Here is an 18,549-nt window from a genome sequence, read left to right on the forward strand (position 1 = left end):
AGCAGCCGATATTGACAGTAAAAAGTCGTTCAAACCATGACCAAGCATGCATCACTATAGCTCTTGTCTCAAAGTAGGTGTACTGTCACGACCTGTCACATCACGCCGTGACTTATTTTGAGGTTTTTGATGTTCTCGTGTGTGTAGTGTTTTAGTTCTTGTCTAGCACTCCTATTTTGGTGTTGATTGTCATGTTATGTACGGATGTACTTTGTGGACGCAGTCTGCTCCACACGATGCAAGTCTTTGCTGTCGTCCAGCATTCTGTTTTTGTTTACTTTGCAACCAGTTCAGTTTTAGTTTAGTTTTGCTTAGCTATCCCTAAGCTTCAATGCCTTTTGTTTATTTTTGGTTTAAGCATTAGATACCTTTTTACCTGCACACTGCCTCCCGCTGTTGTCTGCATATTGTGATCACAACAAACCATGTTCCCGACATATACAAAGCAATTAGCTACCTGCTGCCACCTACTGATATGGAAGACACGGTTACTCTGCCGAGCTCTAACCAGCACAGACACTCAACAACGGCACATTTGCGGATTATAATTACTGGTTTGCAAAAAATATTTTTAACCCAATTAGGTGAAATTACATAATCTCCCACGGCACACCAGACTGTATCTCACGGTACACTAGTGTGCCGCGGCACAGTGGTTGAAAAACACTGGTCTAATGGTTAACGTAAAGGAGCTTGTATGGTCAAAATATATTGCATGATTAATCTGAGTGTCTTCATGATTATCGCAACATTTTTTTGTGATTTATCGCATAAGTTAACTCGTTAATTTTGACAGCCCTAATGAAGGCACATATGCACCATGCAAGAAGCCTTCTTTCTGCCTTGAAGGCAATTGGGTGCACTGAGTTCAAACTGGTACTCGCCCAGGCCCTCACATTAATTCCTGCTGCTTATTTAAAAGGTTAAATGGTATGTGAAATGGTTGAGAACCGGCTCTTGCTGGTTCCTCTAAATTCAATAGATTTATGAAACCGAGACATTTAGTTTCCCACAGGGGTAAAAAAGAGACGAAGGATAAGTATGAAAAGGGGTATTTTTATGCTCTTTTGTTCTCTGCAGTGGAATTTAGAGTTATCTGGTACTCAACGACAAAACATAAATGCTAGAGATTCCCTCGAACCAGATTTAGTACTTTATAAGCCACGACTATCTTATCCCTAGGTTGCTATTTAAAATAGAGCTTTTCAGGAAAACACCAGCTATTGGCAACACAACCAGAAAGCATCTGTGTTTACTTGCAGCATTTCAAAATGTATATGATGGATATGACAGTGTATATGTTTATTCATTGGCTTTTTTAACTTTATCTGGCCTCCACGTGCTTCCCCGGGGTAAGAAAGTGAGTAATTTAATCTGAAGGAGCAAACGCTCTGGGCTGTTTCTCGATGAAAGAAATGGATCTGCAACCATTATACACGATGTTGCCAAAAGTATTTGGCCACCTGCCTTTGCTCACATATGAACTTGAAGTGTCATCCCATGGAATTGTCCAAAATGTTTTGGTATCCTGGAGCATTCAAAGTTCCTTTCACTGGAACTAAGGGGCGAAGCCCAACCCCTGAAAAACACCATAATTCCTCATTCACCAAATTTCACACTCGGCACAATGCAGTCTGATATGTACTGTTCTCCTGGCAACCTCCAAACTCAGACTGGTCCATCAGATTGCCAGATGGAAAAGCGTGACTCATCAGTCCAGAGAAGGCGTCTCCACTGCTCTAGAGTTTAGTGGTGATGTGCTTTACACCACTGCATCCCACGCTTTGCATTGGACTTGGTGATGTATGCCTTAGATACAGCTGCTTGGCCATGTAAACCCATTCCATGAAGCTCTCTGCGTACTGTACGTGGGCTAACTGGAAGGTCACATGAAGTTTGGAGCTCTGTTGCAACCGACTGTGCAGAAAGTCTTTGCACTATGCGCTTCAGCATCCACTCACCTCTCTTTGTCAGTTTACGTGGCCTACCGCTTCGTGGCTGACTTGCTGTTGTTCCCAAACTCTTCACTTTTCTTATAATAAAGCCAACAGTTGACTTTGGAATATTTAGGAGCGAGCAAATTTCACGACTGTATTTGTTGCACAGGTAGCAGGATCCTATGACAGTTCCACGCCGGAAATCACTGAAATCAACATTCTTTCACAAATGACTGTAGAAACAGTCTCCATGCCTAAGTGCTTGATTTTATACACCGGGCCAAGTGATTAGGACACCTGATTCTCATCATTTGGATGGGTGGCCAAATACTTTTGGCAATATAGTGTAGCTATTTGGTCTGGTGGAAAATGAACATTTCTTCATACAGAGTTTAGTACAGAGATGCTATTTAAAACAAATGTAAAAATACAACACAATGTGACCGCATCAAATGTAAAATGTCCTTCATTAAACACTCCACAAAGCTATAATATATTAAAGTAGATAAAGATTTCAATCCATGGGTTTTATTCAAGGTTTCCATTGAAGCTCATCAGTCTCAGCTACAGTCCGACTTGCTTTGTCAGTGGAACCTGAGTTTCTGCTGACCATATCACAGTTATTATTTTGCGCGATATGACCAAAATATTAAATGGTGAATGGGTTTTACTTGTATAGCGCTTTTCTAACTTCAAGGCACTCATGCACTATTTCCACATTCACACACTGATGGCGGAAGCTGCCATGCAAGGCCCTAACCACGACCCATCAGGAGCAAGGGTGAAGGTCTTAAGTTGCTGACAGGGCTGCTCCACCAACTGAGCCACGCCGTCCCTAATCATGGTAGTACATCATTAGATCAGGACATAACTGTGTTAGATTTTTTTGGTACAGCTTAATATTTTAGTTATTGAGTGTGTGGATAATAACTCTAAATACAATTTGATAGATTAGAGCAGGGGTGTCAAACTCATTTTAGATCGGGGGCCACATGGAGAAAAATCTACTCCCAAGTGGGCCGGACTGGTAAAATCACAGCACGATAACTTAAAAACAAAGGCAACTTCAGATTGTTTCTTTGTTTAAAAATGGAACAAGCACATTCTGAAAATGTACAAATCATAATGTTATTGTGGGGTTTTTTTTACACTTACATGTTGCGGTTAATAGTATTCTACCTTTATTTGTCGTTATTTATACTTTCTGAATAAATTATGTGATAATGTTCATCAGTCAACTCATTGTTGTTAATATTCAATCTATCAAGATGAAAAAAAATATATCAAAATCAAACTACAAGATTTACTGATGTACTAACATCATGTGGTTTATTTTTTGTTGTTGTTTACATATATAGCATAATCTACATAGATACAAATAATTGCTATTGCGACATCTGGTTGACACATTTACAACAGCAGTTTCTTTCATTCAAAAATATTGGCTCATTTTTATACTTAGCAGACTCATCCCGCGGGCTGCATAAAACCTTACGCTTGACACCCCTGGATTAGAGAAATAGAATATTTAGGAAATTGCATAAAAATGGAATGTTTAAACACCACAATGTGTTGTTAATTTTTTTTTTACCTCAAGCGTGTAAACTTATGTAAGCTCACGCTCTTAAAAAAATATTATCTGGTTTTGATGGTTTGCCACAGTACAGTACGCGCGTGTGTGCAAGCCTGGCATATGTTTGCACTTCTAAAGTGGTGCCTTCTGCAGACCCATGGGTGAAGAATAAGTGTGTGAGATCTGGACATCTGGGTCGAGCTGTGCAGTCTTTTACCAGAATAGTCATCAGAGTAGAAGCTAATTTACAGCACAAAACGTAGCCTCAGTTGAAAAATGCACACCAATGACAACTCACCAACAGCTCAGCAAGTAGTAGCACACTATGACCATGATCGACTGGGATCCAAATAACATACTAAACAGCGTGTGCAAACTATAAATGGTGGATATTATTAGTAGGCATGTTGCCGGTGATCTACTCCAACTGTATGAGCACTTGATCAAAAGTGCAAAAGTGGTGCACACTGCTCTTTTTAAATGAAGATTGTGCATGTTCTGTATACCGGCTATGCCCATGGATATACTCATTTCCCTCCACATTCATGGTATTTACTGAGTCCCAGTGCACAAAGCAAGGCCCATAATGCCATGGCTTAATGAGTGGAATAATTTGACTGAGGTCGGGCTGGGTATTTAAGATGGCACAAAAACTAACTACAACTCCACCATACACTTTTGAAAGAACAGAGAACCGATATTGTGAGCCATCCGATACAATTTACATCTCAATTCACAAGCAACAAGCACTTAAAATACATTTTTTTTATTAATAGGTGATTTGATTGGAGGGATGTCATGGTATGAACATTTCTTATCACGGTTATTGTGACCAAAATAATCACGGTTATCGTTATAATCGCAGGATTTTTAAATGTGCGCAAAATTTAAAAAAAATAAATATACTGAAATCTTTTAACCAAGTTTTATTTTAAAACACAAACAACACATTCTAAATGATTTCCTTTGTAGAAGAAACATTGTTGTAGATAAAAACACTGTTTCATGGACCTCAAGTAGAACTTGAATGTGCATATGAAAGCAACAAAAGCATTATAAACAAAGTAATATGGCATAAAGAAATAAAAAATAAATAAAATGTGAAAATTGTGCAAGGTAGATCATTAGAGATCATTAGAGATAATAAAATAAAAACAATTGTAAGAATTTTGAAAGATGGCACATGATGAAGACCTAACTGCACTTTTTGTCTATATAAATAAAAAAATGATTATGTTGGGTAAAACAGAGTTGGGGTGGGGAGTGAACGTGACGCCATCATGTAATTTGTAATGTCTAATGAAAAGGCCATAGATAAACGTTATTCATATATTTAAAGACAAATAACCACCCAAACCCAAACCACCTCATCTGGCTCCTCTCGATGTGGAGTAGCAGTGGCTTTACTTTAAGATCTTCCCGAATGACAGAGCTTCTCACCCTATCTCTAAGGGAGAGCCCCCCCACCTGACGGGGGAAACTCATTTCAGCTGCTTGTACTCAAGATCTCCTCCTTTCGGTCATAACCCAAAGTTCATGACCATAGGGACGTACATCGACCGGTAAATTGAGGGCTTTGCTTTCCGCCTCAGCTCCTTTTTCACTACGAAGGACCGTCACTGCCGCCGCCTCATAGATCCGCCTGTCGATCCGCCTGTCGATCCCACGATCCAGTCTTCTCTCACTCGTGAACAAGAATCCGAGGTACTTGAGCTCCTCCACTTGGGGTAGGATCTCCCCGCCACAATCAGGTGGTCCGATAGCCCAGCCCATACTCTTTGAGCACTCTCCACAGGACATCCTGAGGTACATGGTCGAATGCCTTCTCCAAGTCCACAAAGCACATGTAGACTGGTTGGGCACACTCCCATGTACCCTCAAAGATCCTGCTGAGAGTATAGAGCTGGTCCACAGTTCCACGACAAGGACGAAAACCACACTGCTCCTCCTGAATCTGGGGTTCGACTATCTGGCATTGCCTCCTTTCCAGTACTTCTGAATAGACCTTACCGGGAAGACTGAGGTAAACACAAACCTTTGGTAAATCAGGCTCATAGTTTTGCCAAACTTTAAATTTTAAGTGTGGAAGTGAATGTGTATCGACTCACCCATACTTGCCTTGTGTTGATAAGTTCATGGGTCTAACCACAATTAGTTGACTAAAAGGACGTTGTAAAACGCAAATTAGATAATCATTTGTTAAAAATGTTGTTAAAGCTATTTAATTTCTTTGATACAAGGTAAAACCCAAAGCACCTTGAATTGTAACCTTAAACCACAGTGATTTAAAGCTGCTCTATTGATGTGTTTGTATCTCACATGTCCCATTCTAAGTTGCAAAGCATCGACCAAATCCAGCCGCAACAACACTCAGACAACAGAGCCGACACCACATACACAGAGCCCAACCGAAAAACCACAAACGCAGGGGTACCGAAAGTGCTGCCCAGTCGGCCCGTGACTCATTTGCCTAAAAAATAAGTTACAATGAGGAAAAAACTATATTTTTCCTAAAATATGTACTACTATTTAGGGCTTTCTATAAAATAAAAAAACAAACCTGGCAGGGTGTCTTTTATCTAGTGTTGTTGACCACTGATTTAGCCTAACATACCTTTATTTAACAACACAACACCTTACCTTTCGATGAAAAGTGAACCGCTGTGAAGTAATCAGCCTCACATTTATCTATTTGATCTCTGAGCAATGTGCTTTTATGTGTGTATATATAAATATATATATATATATATATATATATATATATATATATATATATATATATATATATATATATATATATATATATATACTGTATATATATATATATATATATATATATATATATATATATATATATATATATATATATATATATATATATATATGTGTGTTTGTCTGAGTGTGTATCCGTGCGATTGGCAATGTCTTGATGGATCTCTCTCGCTATCCACTCACCTTGTTAGCTTATGACCTTAATGTGTCAGTCTTCCTGGCACCTGCATGTCGGCAAGACTGCCCTAGTAAGATAGTTTTGATCTGACATGGATCGACTTTCACGTGATTTAATCCAACTTGTCTTTATGGTACCAGTCTGTTTTCACCACTCAGGTCAAGGCCCTGTGACAGGCGCTGTCAGTCTGCTCCTACATTGCTTGGTGGAGAGGGAGTAAATAAATGCAGGCTGTTGTAAAGTTAAGTGCAATCTGCCTTGACGTATAAATGGGTCTTTTTCACACTTCAGATGGATATAGATATACCTAGATATTGAAAACACAACACACAGAGGTTGGATTTACATAGGTACAGTGAATCTTCGATTAACGAGTCCCTCATTGTACAAACCCCAAAACCAGTGAAGTTGGCACGTTGTGTAATTTGTAAATAAAAACAGAATACAATGATTTGCAAATCCTTTTCAACTTATATTCAATTGAATAGACTGCAAAGACAATATATTTAATGTTCAAACTGAAAAACTTAATATTTTTTTGCAAATAATAATTATTATTATTGATGGCAGCAACACATTGCAAAAAAGTTTTCACAGGGGTATTTTTACCACTGTGTTACATGGCCGTTCCTTTTAACAACCCTCAGTAAACGTTTGGGAACTGAGGAGACCAATCTTTGAAGCTTTTAAGGTGGAATTATTTCCCATTCTTGCTTGATGTACAGCTTAAGTTGTTCAACAGTCCAGGGTCTCCGTTGTGGTATTTTATGCTTCATATTGCGCCACACATTTTCAATGGGAGACAGGTCTGGACTACAGACAGGCCAGTCTAGTACCTGCACTCTTTTACTATGAAGCCACACTGTTGTAACACGTGGCTTGGCATTGTCTTGCTGAAATAAGCAGGGGAGTCCATGATAACCTTGCTTGGATGGCAACATATGTTGCTCCAAAACCTGTATGTACTTTTCAGCATTAATGGTGCCTTCACAGATGTGTAAGTTATTTATGCCTTGGGCACTAATACACCCCCATACCATCACAGATGCTGGCTTTTCAACTTTGCGCCTATAACAAACCAGATGGTGCTTTTCCTCTTTGTTCCGGAGGACACAACGTCCACAGTTTCCAAAAACAATTTGGAATGTGAACTCGTCAGACAGCAGAACACTTTGCATCAGTCCATCTTAGATGAGCTCGGGCCCAGCGAAGTCGGCGGCGTTTCTGGGTGTTGTTTATAAATGGCTTTCGCTTTGCATAGTAGAGTTTTAACTTGCACTTACAGATGTAGTGACAAACTGTAGTTACTGACAGTGGTTTTCTAAAGTGTTCCTGAGCCCATGTGGTGATATCCTTTACACACTGATGTTGTTTTTTGATGCAGTATTGCTGAGGGATCGAAGGTCACAGGCATTCAATGTTGGTTTTCCACCTTGCTGCTTACATGCAGTGAACCTTTTGATGGTATTATGGACCATAAATGGTGAAATCCCTAAATCCCTTGCAATAGATAGTTGAGAAATGTTCTTAAACAATTTGCTCAGGTATTTGTTCACAAAGGGGTGACCATCGCCCCATCCTTGTTTGTGAATGACTGAGCATTTCATGGAAGCTGCTTTTATACCCAATCATGGCAACCACCTGTTCCCAATTAGCCCGTTCACCTGTGGGATTTTCCAAATAAGTGTTTGATGAGCATTCCTCAACTGTCTTAGTCTTTTTTGCCACTTGAAACATGTTGCAGTCATCAAATTCCAAATTAGCTAATATTTGCAAAAAATAACAAAGTTTTCCAGTTAATTAAATTAAATATCTTGTCTTTGCAGTCTATTCAATTGAATATAAGTTGAAAATGACTTGCAAATCATTGTATTCTGTTTTTTTTTTACGATTTACAGAACGTGCCAACTTCACTGGTTTTGGGTTTTGTAAGACATTTTTATTTTTAATGTAGTAAACTGGACGTATAGCATAGTGCTTTTATTTTGAAACCACAAAAGTGATTGGTTTAAGACTGTGTCTTCACATGTTTTGATGTCGGACCTGACTGTATGCAATAAAAAAAGGTCTCCTTTCGACTGACTGCTTACCGTCTTTCATGTCTGTTGAGATTTTATGCCATCTCACTAAATCAGTCACAGTAGCAATCTAAATGTTATGTTATCAATGCACCTTAAAGGCCTACTGAAACCCACTACTACCGACCACGCAGTCTGATAGTTTATATATCAATGATGAAATCTTAACATTGCAACACATGCCACTACGGCCGGGTTAATTTATAAAGTGCAATTTTAAATTTCCCGGGAAACTTCCGCTTGAAAACGTCTATGTATGATGACGTATGCGCGTGACGTCACGACGGCAACGGAAGTATTCGGACCCAATGTGTCACCATACAAACTGCTCTGTTTTCATCGAAAAATTCCACAGTATTCTGGACATCTGTGTTGGTGAATCTTTTGCAATTTGTTTAATGGACAATGGAGACTGCAAAGAAGAAAGTTGTAGGTGCGATCGGTGTAGTAGCGGCGGACTACAGCAACACCAACACCAGGAGGTTGTGTTGTGTTTGAGCTGGATAGCAGACGCGCTACCGTGAGTACAGCTTTGGCTTCCAAACATTTGATTGCTTGCCCGTACGTGCATGTCGCTATGTGCATGTCACGTACGTAACTTTGGGGAAATATATGTTTCTTGCCGAGGTGTCGTCGAAAGCTACAACACCCGCCGCCGCCCTACAGCTAAGTTAGCTTCAATTGTTAAGCTTCGCCAAGCTGGAAATTATTAACCGTGTATTTACATGTTCATAGTTTAATAGTATTGTTGATCTTCTGTCTATCCTTCCAGTCAGGGTTTTTTTAAATTTTGTTTCTATCTGCATTTGGGCCTGATGCTATCACGTTAGCTCCGTAGCTAAAGAGCTTCACCGATGTATTGTTGTGAGGATAAAAGTCACTGTGAATGTCCATTTCGCGTTCTCGACTTTCATTTTCAAGAGGATATAGTATCCGAGGTGGTTTAAAATACAAATCCGTGATCCACAATAGAAAAAGGAGAAAGTGTGGAATCCAATGAGCCAGCTTGTACCTAAGTTACGGTCAAAGCGAAAAAAGATACACCCTGCACTACACTCTAGTCCTTCACTCTAATGTTCCTCATCCACAAATCTTTCATCCTCGCTCAAATTAATGGGGTAATCGTCACTTTCTCGGTCCGAATCTCTCTCGCTCCATTGTAAACAACGGGGAATTGTGAGGAATCCTTCCTCCTGTGACGTCACGTTACTTCCGGTATAGGCAAGGCTTTTTTTTTATCAGCGACCAAAAGTTGCGAACTTTATCCTCGTTCTATACTAAATCCTTTCAGCAAAAATATGGCAATATCGCGAAATGATCAAGTATGACACATAGAATGGATCTGCTATCCCCGTTTAAATAAAAATAATTCATTTCAGTAGGCCTTTAACTGTAATCTAAACAGAAGCACCACCCACCTCAGAACGACTTACACAACGTGCAAACTTCACTGGTCTTGGGTTTTGTACAAACTTTTCAATTTACTAACCACATAACAAATAACACTTTGGTGTACGAACCTTGCCTCTGTATACGAACGTTTCATCCACCCATGCAGCACAGTGATTGTGGGCAGGCTGATCGATCTTTGGTGCTCATTCAGTCAGCAGAACACAGTGCTGCTGTTAACTATTGTGCTACTTTGTGTGCCTTTTGAGTGTTTTTTTTAGCCTTTTTCAACATGTTGCTAGTTGTGCTAGCTCAATATTAGTTCAAAAAAAGCAATGTACAGGCAATGTGGGCTTTGAAACATTCAGGAAGAATGCACAGCGTTGTCGACAACGTCCTCTTTCTGTCGCTTCACATAAAGAAGATAAACCAACAAGGTAAAGTGTTTTTTAATGATTATTCCTAATCATTGTAGCAACCTGGCTGTTAAGGTTAAAACATTTTGAGATTTCAAACTGTGAGTGAACCACAGGGCTCGTGGCAGTGTGTGTGTGTTAGTGTATGTGTGTGTGTCGGCAGGGCGGCTGCATAGGAGGACAGTTCAGCTAGTTGCTGTTTTGGCTTTGTTAATAAATAGAAAGTCGATCCATCACACCCTTGTTTTCTTTGTTTGGTATGCAGTACTGTACTGAACTTTATATTGTGTTCAAAGTGTACAAACTTTTACTAAAATATGTATGTGACAGACTCAAGCCGTCGTGCGAGTTCCAAGGACCATCAAGGACAGACATCGCTGCGAGCATGGTTGACTTTATTTTATTTTTGCAAATAAAACCTCAGTCTCAGGTCGGGTCGCTTTTCAGCTCTCGCCTCTCAAACCGCTCGCTCTTCCGGTCACTTTTCAGCCGTCCCCGGCGTCGTCTGTCTCTCGCTCTTTGTCGCGCGTGCTCCTCATGCACCACTGGCTCTCCACCTCCTTCTGCCCCGTCGTTCTCAGCTGTCGCCCTTTTACACACAGAGGGGATTACTTAATTGTGCCCAGCCGGGCGATTCCCGCACCTGAAGTTTGCGGCGTCGAACCCGGCGCGCCCCCCTCGCTGCTCGCTCAATGTCCACGCCTCCTCGCCGCCATCTTAGAGCGGGCTCAGGTGTGCCCTGCCTCGCTGTCGGTCTGCCGGCCACGCCTCCTCGCCGCCATCTCGGAGTCGGCCCCGGCGGGGCACGCCTCGCTGTCGGCCTGCCGGCCCCGCCTCCCCACAATGTAATTTACTAAAATATTCATATTTACTTTGTTTCTAATGGAGAAATGTGCTTCTGTATAAAAAATATTCTATTTACGACTCCTGTTCAAGAACCGATTAGGTTTGTAAATTGAAGTTCCACTGTACTTTGTCCTAACTGCTACTGCTACTAACTATATATTTTCAGGGGATGAACTGACTTGCATTATTCTACCCTTCTTATTCTGCCGACATTACAGTGCTTTCAGTGCATAAATTACACCCAGTTCGAGCAGAATTTGAGACAAAATTGAGGCGATTTTCTAGTTATTTCTACATGCACAAGTCATGTATTGTGCAAAATGAATTTACTTAGACAAAGTTACTTGCACATAATCACCAGTTTAAGGACTTGTTGAAGGTGTCTGCCAAACGTTGGTGTTTTCCTTTAGGCTTAAGTATTTTACTGCAGCTAGATGTGTGTTGGATGTGTGGTTAAAAAACAAAAACTAACACTATAAGAAGCGCAACACGTCGTGACTGTCGACTCCGCCTAAGGCTAAATAAATGTAGTACCTATTTCCACATATATATATTTATTTATTTTTTTAGTACGCTGACAACGGAAACAGTTTCGGTATGCATCGCAAGCCCTGTCCCTATCTGCTTCAAATCGTCTAAAATGGCCACCCTTTGCTTTGGCATGTGTCTGACATAATGAGTGGATCAAGAAATATTTTTTAAATTAAGTATCATCCTTATGTATGGACATAGCACTATAGTAACATTTCATTAAATTTCATAAAACAAAACCTTTGCCCGTTGTTCACAGACTGTGTGTTTGTGTGTTGTATTTCTACCCTTCTTGAGACATCAACAAGGAAAAGTACCTTCCATATGAGGACCGGTGAACAAGTTAGGATTGAAATCATGGTCCCAATACGGAAAACCATTGCATCTGAAGTGTATGTGTGTGTGTGTGATCTGGTGTGAGTGAATGGGTGAATGTGGAAATAGTTTTAAAGCACTTTGAGTACCTTGAAGGCAGAAAAGCGTTATACCCCACTTACCATTTACCATCTAATAGAGAGCCAAATACTAGAGTCTGTGAACATTGCTCCAAAGTCAGTATTTTTTGTTGATTTAATGTGCATACAAAAGTAAACATTGACAGGTGCAAAGGCAGCAATATATGATAAAACAAGACGGCAGCTAAAGAAGGACTTCTCTATCCATCCCTGAAAAAACACGCCAGGTGAACAGCTGATTTTACAATTTCTGGTGCTGATGTAAGACAACCCGCGTCCCATATGTGACCATACAATGAACAAATACACTACTGTACTAAGACTATGGTGGCCATTAATAGTTAGCTTCTACAGCTGGGTTGCGCAAAGTGCGGCACAGGGGCCATCTGTGGTCCGTGACTCGTTTGTCATCGGCCTTAAGCACCTTACAAAAAACAAAACATAGAGATCTCATTTGCACCTCCGGTGGTGAAATCTACCAAAATTAGGGTGGTCCCAAAAAGGAGGGATTTTTCAAATTGACTGTGTGTCAGTTTTAAAAGTGCCCCCCCCCCCCCCCCTCTGGCCAACATATGTAATAACAAGTGTGTGTGAGAAATTGAAATGCGTCCCCTTTGCCCAAAATTAATTAACAAAAATAAACATGTATATAGAGACATACTGTAATAACTTGAATTAAATAATGAAGATTAAAAAACAATTACAAACAAAAAATGAATAACTAAAAGCTTACCTTTTTTATTTGTGGATAGTATATATATATTATTAATGTTGTAACTACAAATCTTTATATATCTAGAAAGGGTGGTCCTAAAGAGGTAGGCATGTTTCAGAGGTCTCAAGAAGGTAACAAATACAATAATGTGTGTGTGTGTGTGTGTGTGTGTGTGTGTGTGTGTGTGTGTGTGTGTGTGTGTGTGTGTGTGTGTGTGCACTGTAGGCCTGTGGCTAGCTCTGTGCAGCCTGTGCCAGACTCTTCAGCATTTGGCCGCTTCCCGTCTGTCACTGAGAAGAAACAAATAATAATTACACAACATTCAAGACCTAGTCACATTTGTCACATTCGGGTTTCCTTTAGTGAATGCATTAACATCATTTTAAACTTTTGCCAGACATATACAGGCCTAATATGCCAGGTATACGGTCTTAAATACAAACCCTGTTTCCATATGAGTTGGGAAATTGTGTTAGATGTAAATATAAACCGAATACAATGATTTGCAAATCATTTTCAACCCATATTCAGTTGAATATGCTACAAAGACAACATATTTGATGTTCAAACTTTTTGCAAATAATCAACAACTTTAGAATTTGATGCCAGCAACAAGAAGTTGGGAAAGGTGGCAATAAATACTGATAAAGTTGAGGAATGCTCATCAAACACTTATTTGGAACATCCCACAGGTGAACAGGCAAATTGGGAACAGGTGGGTGCCATGATTGGGTATAAAAGTAGACTCCATGAAATGCTCAGTCATTCACAAACAAGGATGGGGCAAGGGTCACCACTTTGTCAACAAATGCGTGAGCAAATTGTTGAACAGTTCTCAACCAGCTATTGCAAGGAATTTAGGGATTTCACCATCTAAGCTCCGTAATATCATCAAGGGGTTCAAAGATTCTGGAGAAATCACTGCACGTAAGCAGCTAAGCCTGTGACCTTCGATCCCTCAGGCTGTACTGCATCAACAAGCGACATCAGTGTGTAAAGGATATCACCACATGGGCTCAGGAACACTTCAGAAACCCACAGTCAGTAACTACAGTTGGTCGCTACATCTGTAAGTGCAAGTTAAAACTCTTCTATGTAAGGCGAAAACCGTATATCAACAACACCCAGAAACGCCGTTGGCTTTGCTGGGCCTGAGCTCATCTAAGATGGACTGATACAAAGTGGAAAAGTGTTCTGTGGTCTGACGAGTCCACATTTCAAATTGTTTTTGGAAACTGTGGACGTCGTGTCCTCCGGACCAAAGAGGAAAAGAACCATCCGGATTGTTATAGGCGCAAAGTTGAAAAGCCAGCATCTGTGATGGTATTGGGGTGTATTAGTGCCCAAGACATGGGTAACTTACACATCTGTGAAGGCACCATTAATGCTGAAAGGTACATACAGGTTTTGGAGCAACATATGTTGCCATCCAAGCAACGTTACCATGGACGCCCCTGCTTATTTCAGCAAGACAATGCCAAGCCACGTGTTACACCAACGTGGCTTCATAGTAAAAGAGTGCGGGTACTAGACTGGCCTGCCTGTAGTCCAGACCTGTCTCCCATTGAAAATGTATGGCGCATTATGAAGCCTAAAATTCCACAACGGAGACTGTTGAACAACTTAAGCTGTACATCAAGCAAGAATGGGAAATAATTCCACCTGAGAAGCTTAAAAAATGTGTCTCTTCAGTTCCCAAACGTTTACTGAGTGTTGTTAAAAGTAAAGGCCATGTAACACAGTGGTGAACATGCCCTTTCCCAACTACTTTGGCACGTGTTGCAGCCATGAAAATCCTAAGTTAATTATTATTTGCAAAAAAAAAATAAAGTTTATGAGTTTGAACATCAAATATCTTGTCTTTGTAGTGCATTCAATTGAATATGAGTTGAAAAGGATTTGCAAATCATTGTATTCCATTTATATTTACATCTAACACAATTTCCCAACTCATATGGAAACGGGGTTTGTAAATTAGATGTAACAAAAACTATTTCACACATTTCTGGATAGAAGGATGGTTGATACTCACTCTGCATGAATATTATGTTCTTGTTTGTCTTTTTCCCCTTAAGGAGTTGCCCAAACAAGACAATCACATGAATGGTTTTGGCTTAGTTTTTGCCCTTCCTGATGCAACTGTTCGTGTGTACCATAACACCACCAGGGGGATCTGTATGAATATATTCACAATAAGGCTGTCAAACGATTCAAATATATAGTTGCAAATGTTTGCATTTTGTCCATAGTTAACTCATAATTAATCGCAATTAATTGCAAGAAGAAGGTTGTTTTTTTTCTTAATAAGTGCATCCTTTTAAAATGCACACCTAACATGGGACTAAACAATTAGTTTGGTTTATGCAAATGTTTTTGTTGAAAGCTCAACACAAAATGGTCTTGTGTGTGTGTGTGTGTGTGTGTGTGTGTGTGTGTGTGTGTGTGTGTGTGTGTGTGTGTGTGTGTGTGTGTGTCTTTTACAGACACACACGTACACTCACGTACACGCACGCATGCACACACAGCGCCACCCCTCCAAATCAGCCCGATTGTTTGAAGAAGTGCATTTAAAATGCCAATAAATGAATGACAGGAGGATTAAAATTCCTATCCAGCTGTGTTACTTCTAAGGATATACAGGTACATTTACCTGGACATTTTCATTGTCTCTCATGGCTTGCAGTTTTAGTGCAGGGCTGGGAAATAACCATACTGGCATCAAATCCCGGCTGGAGATATGGTAGTTTATGTTAAATTGTATTATTTTGCAGAAAAATATACATACATTGTACAATTTATTTCCAATACATTTATTAATTTAAAATCTAATCAGTTTATTTATCCCATTCCGGACATTTCCTGAAAGTTTAAAGACAATCTGTTTTGAGTTATTTGGCTTACTGACAGATAGCCAAACCAACTGCAATGATTGCAAAAGCTCCTGGCGGAGGTAACTACATCAAAGTAGGCTATGACATCAACGTTATGTTATCATTCACATTGGAAAACAAATAGATACCTAACATAACAAACATATCATATTAAATGTTGATTAAATGTATCTTCATGACTTGACTTGACTTTATTTATTCATGCTTGCAGTGGAGCCAAGGCCCCACTGAAAAAACAGCTGAACTTTACAATTAATAATAAACAAACAAAGATAAAAAAAATTAAAAGAACAGACAGTATTTTATATAAAAAAAAAACATTTTCATTTTCAGGGCAACAGCAGCATGGAAACTATTAGCATTCTGGTATATGACTGTATTACTTATTTAATTAGATAGTATTATTATACAGTTTAATTGCAGTATGCAGGGTAGAGTTTTTAAGTCTCTTTGTCTTGGCTTTGGGCTCGGGTTCAGCCAGCTTATGTTGGTTCCTCAATGTCCTGGCAGTGCGGCTGCCTCGTGTTGGAGGTAGCAGGTCATGCAGAGGGTGTTGCTCATCATGCATATCCCTGACCAGCTACACTGCAGCCTCCTCTCTCCTGGTCTGGAGTGATGGTAGGGGTTGTGAGATGTTTCCGGCTCTCCTCGTAATGATTTTACAGGCACGTTTCTGGACTCGCTCTAGCTCTGCCTGTTGTTTTTTGGAGCAGCCCACTAAGAGCACTGAGCTATATTCCAGACACGGCCTGATGAGAGTGGTGTAGATGGTATCAAGGTCGTCTGCAGGTAGTCCATGTCTCGCCATGACTGTGAGGTAGTGCAGCCGCTTGGAGGCGGTTTTTATTGCCTTCTCCATGTGCACATCTCCAGTCAGGTTTTGATCGAGGTGGTAACCCAGGTACTTTGTTGTTTCCACAACAGGGACCTCCTGTCCCCCCAACATCAGTGCAGGAGGTTGTGATGGATTTCGGGCAAAACATATCCGGAGTTCTACCGACTTTTTCCCGTTGAGTATCATTTTCTTATTTGCTGCCCATTCATCCAGCCTTTGTGCCTCCTGGCACACCGTTGTGTCTGACATGATGTTGGATATGGGGATCGCTCTCGATAGCCCGATGTCGTCTGCATATCCGACATCAAGGGTGTCCTCAAAAACAGCATCCCGGGTGGCCATGTAAAGGAGGAAGACATATGGGGAGACAACACCCCCTTGTGGCACCCCAGATGTAACTTCAATCCAGGGGCTGTGAGCTCCATTTGCCACCACTCTATGTCTCCTTCCTGAGATGTAACTATGTAGCCAGGCTGTCAGATATGGGCACAGTCCTAGGTCCAGTATGTTTTGCATCAGGATCCCATGGTCAATTACATCAAAAGCTCTCGACATATCTGCCAACAGTACTCTCACCATCGTTGGTTTGGAATCGGTTTCGGTAAGCCAGGTGTGCATTGCCCTGACTAGAGCCGTTGTAGTACTGTGCTTAGGCAGATATGCATATTGATTGTTACATACGTCAAGCACTGTTGGCATAAGCTTTTTCAACACAAAACGTTCTATTGTTTTCCCCACACAAGAAGTTAGTGAGATAGGACGCCAGTTTGAGATTGAGCCAGGGTCTTGGCCTTTGGGTATGGGACAGACATTTGACTCCTTCCATACATCGGGGACACACCCCTGTTGGAAAGAGCAGTTGGCCAGATGTGTGATGACCGGTGCCAGGTCCTCTGCATGTTCTTTCAGCAGCCAGTTGGGAATGCCATCCGGCCCACTTGCTTTCTGGGGGTCCAGCCGAGTGAGGGCTAGCTTCATCTCACCTATGCTACAGATGTCACTTGGTGTAGCTCTTGGTAGGGGATAGACACAATAGGGCGTTGCTTTAGCCCACGACTCCGCAAAGAAGTTGTTCAGGGCTTCTGCAGTTTTGTCCTCTTCAACTTCTTGTATTTTGATTATTCCATCAGTTGATGATTTAGCGCGTCCTAGTCCTTTATTTATATAGTCCCACCACTCTTTGGGGTTCTTTTTCTTTAGGTTTTGCATTTCATTTTTATAATATCTATTTTTTGCCTTGCGTTAAGTCTTTGGACGGAGTTTCTGATTTCTCTCCATTTTCCCACTTTACCCCATTTATTTTATAACAACATCCATCCATTTTCTACCGCATGTCTCTCGGGGCTGGAGCCTATCCCAGATACACTCAGGCGCAAGGCAGAATACACCCTCGACAAGTTTCATAACAACATAAGTATGTAAAACATCACATGACACATTTTTGCGACCGGTGATGTACAAATTGATTCCATTCTTGTTTGTGATAGTTGTAGGGTTGCCAATGAAGTGAATTAACTAACTCATATTATGTTTTGCTTATGGTGAATGTTCATATTCGTTTTGGAGAAACCAAACTACCAAGTTTAATTAAATAGTGGTATTTCAGTTTGAGCACATAATAAGATAAGGTCCCTTAGTTAGATGTTTGCAGGTGGATCGGATCACTTCTCGCGAGAAAGAGGCCCTAATTGGGACTTTGGAATGCAAAAGTGATAGCCCTATCCTTGAGAAGAGACTACATGTTCAGCCCAATGCCAACATTGAAGTTATGACTTAGAGCACTTACACACAAACTTCTCCTTTTATGGTCAGGATGCGCTCTCCTGACTTAGCACACACTCAGAGACAGGAAGGAGGAATATAAAACTTTTTTCTGCAAGTTAGGAGTGCCTTATTTTCCAGACCTGACCTCCTCCACGAACTGCAGTCCTGT

The 18,549-nt window shown here is 40.6% G+C and overlaps 1 protein-coding gene across 3 annotated transcripts in view; it reads left to right on the forward strand.

Annotated features, from left to right (window-relative positions):
- lrrc4ca (leucine rich repeat containing 4C, genome duplicate a) overlaps nucleotides 1-18,549 on the forward strand; it is a 212,033-nt gene that overhangs the window by 17,149 nt on the left and 176,335 nt on the right. The window contains exon 1 of one of the 3 annotated variants that reach the window (XM_062036080.1): nucleotides 9,011-9,058. The exons of the other annotated variants lie outside the window; for them this stretch is intronic. The gene's annotated coding sequence lies outside the window, so the exon portion shown is untranslated. Of the gene's footprint in view, nucleotides 1-9,010; nucleotides 9,059-18,549 lie in introns of those variants that run through there. 3 annotated transcript variants of the gene reach the window in all.

The sequence above is a fragment of the Entelurus aequoreus genome, linkage group LG24 (assembly GCF_033978785.1).
Source record: "Entelurus aequoreus isolate RoL-2023_Sb linkage group LG24, RoL_Eaeq_v1.1, whole genome shotgun sequence".
Classification (NCBI taxonomy): domain Eukaryota; kingdom Metazoa; phylum Chordata; class Actinopteri; order Syngnathiformes; family Syngnathidae; genus Entelurus; species Entelurus aequoreus.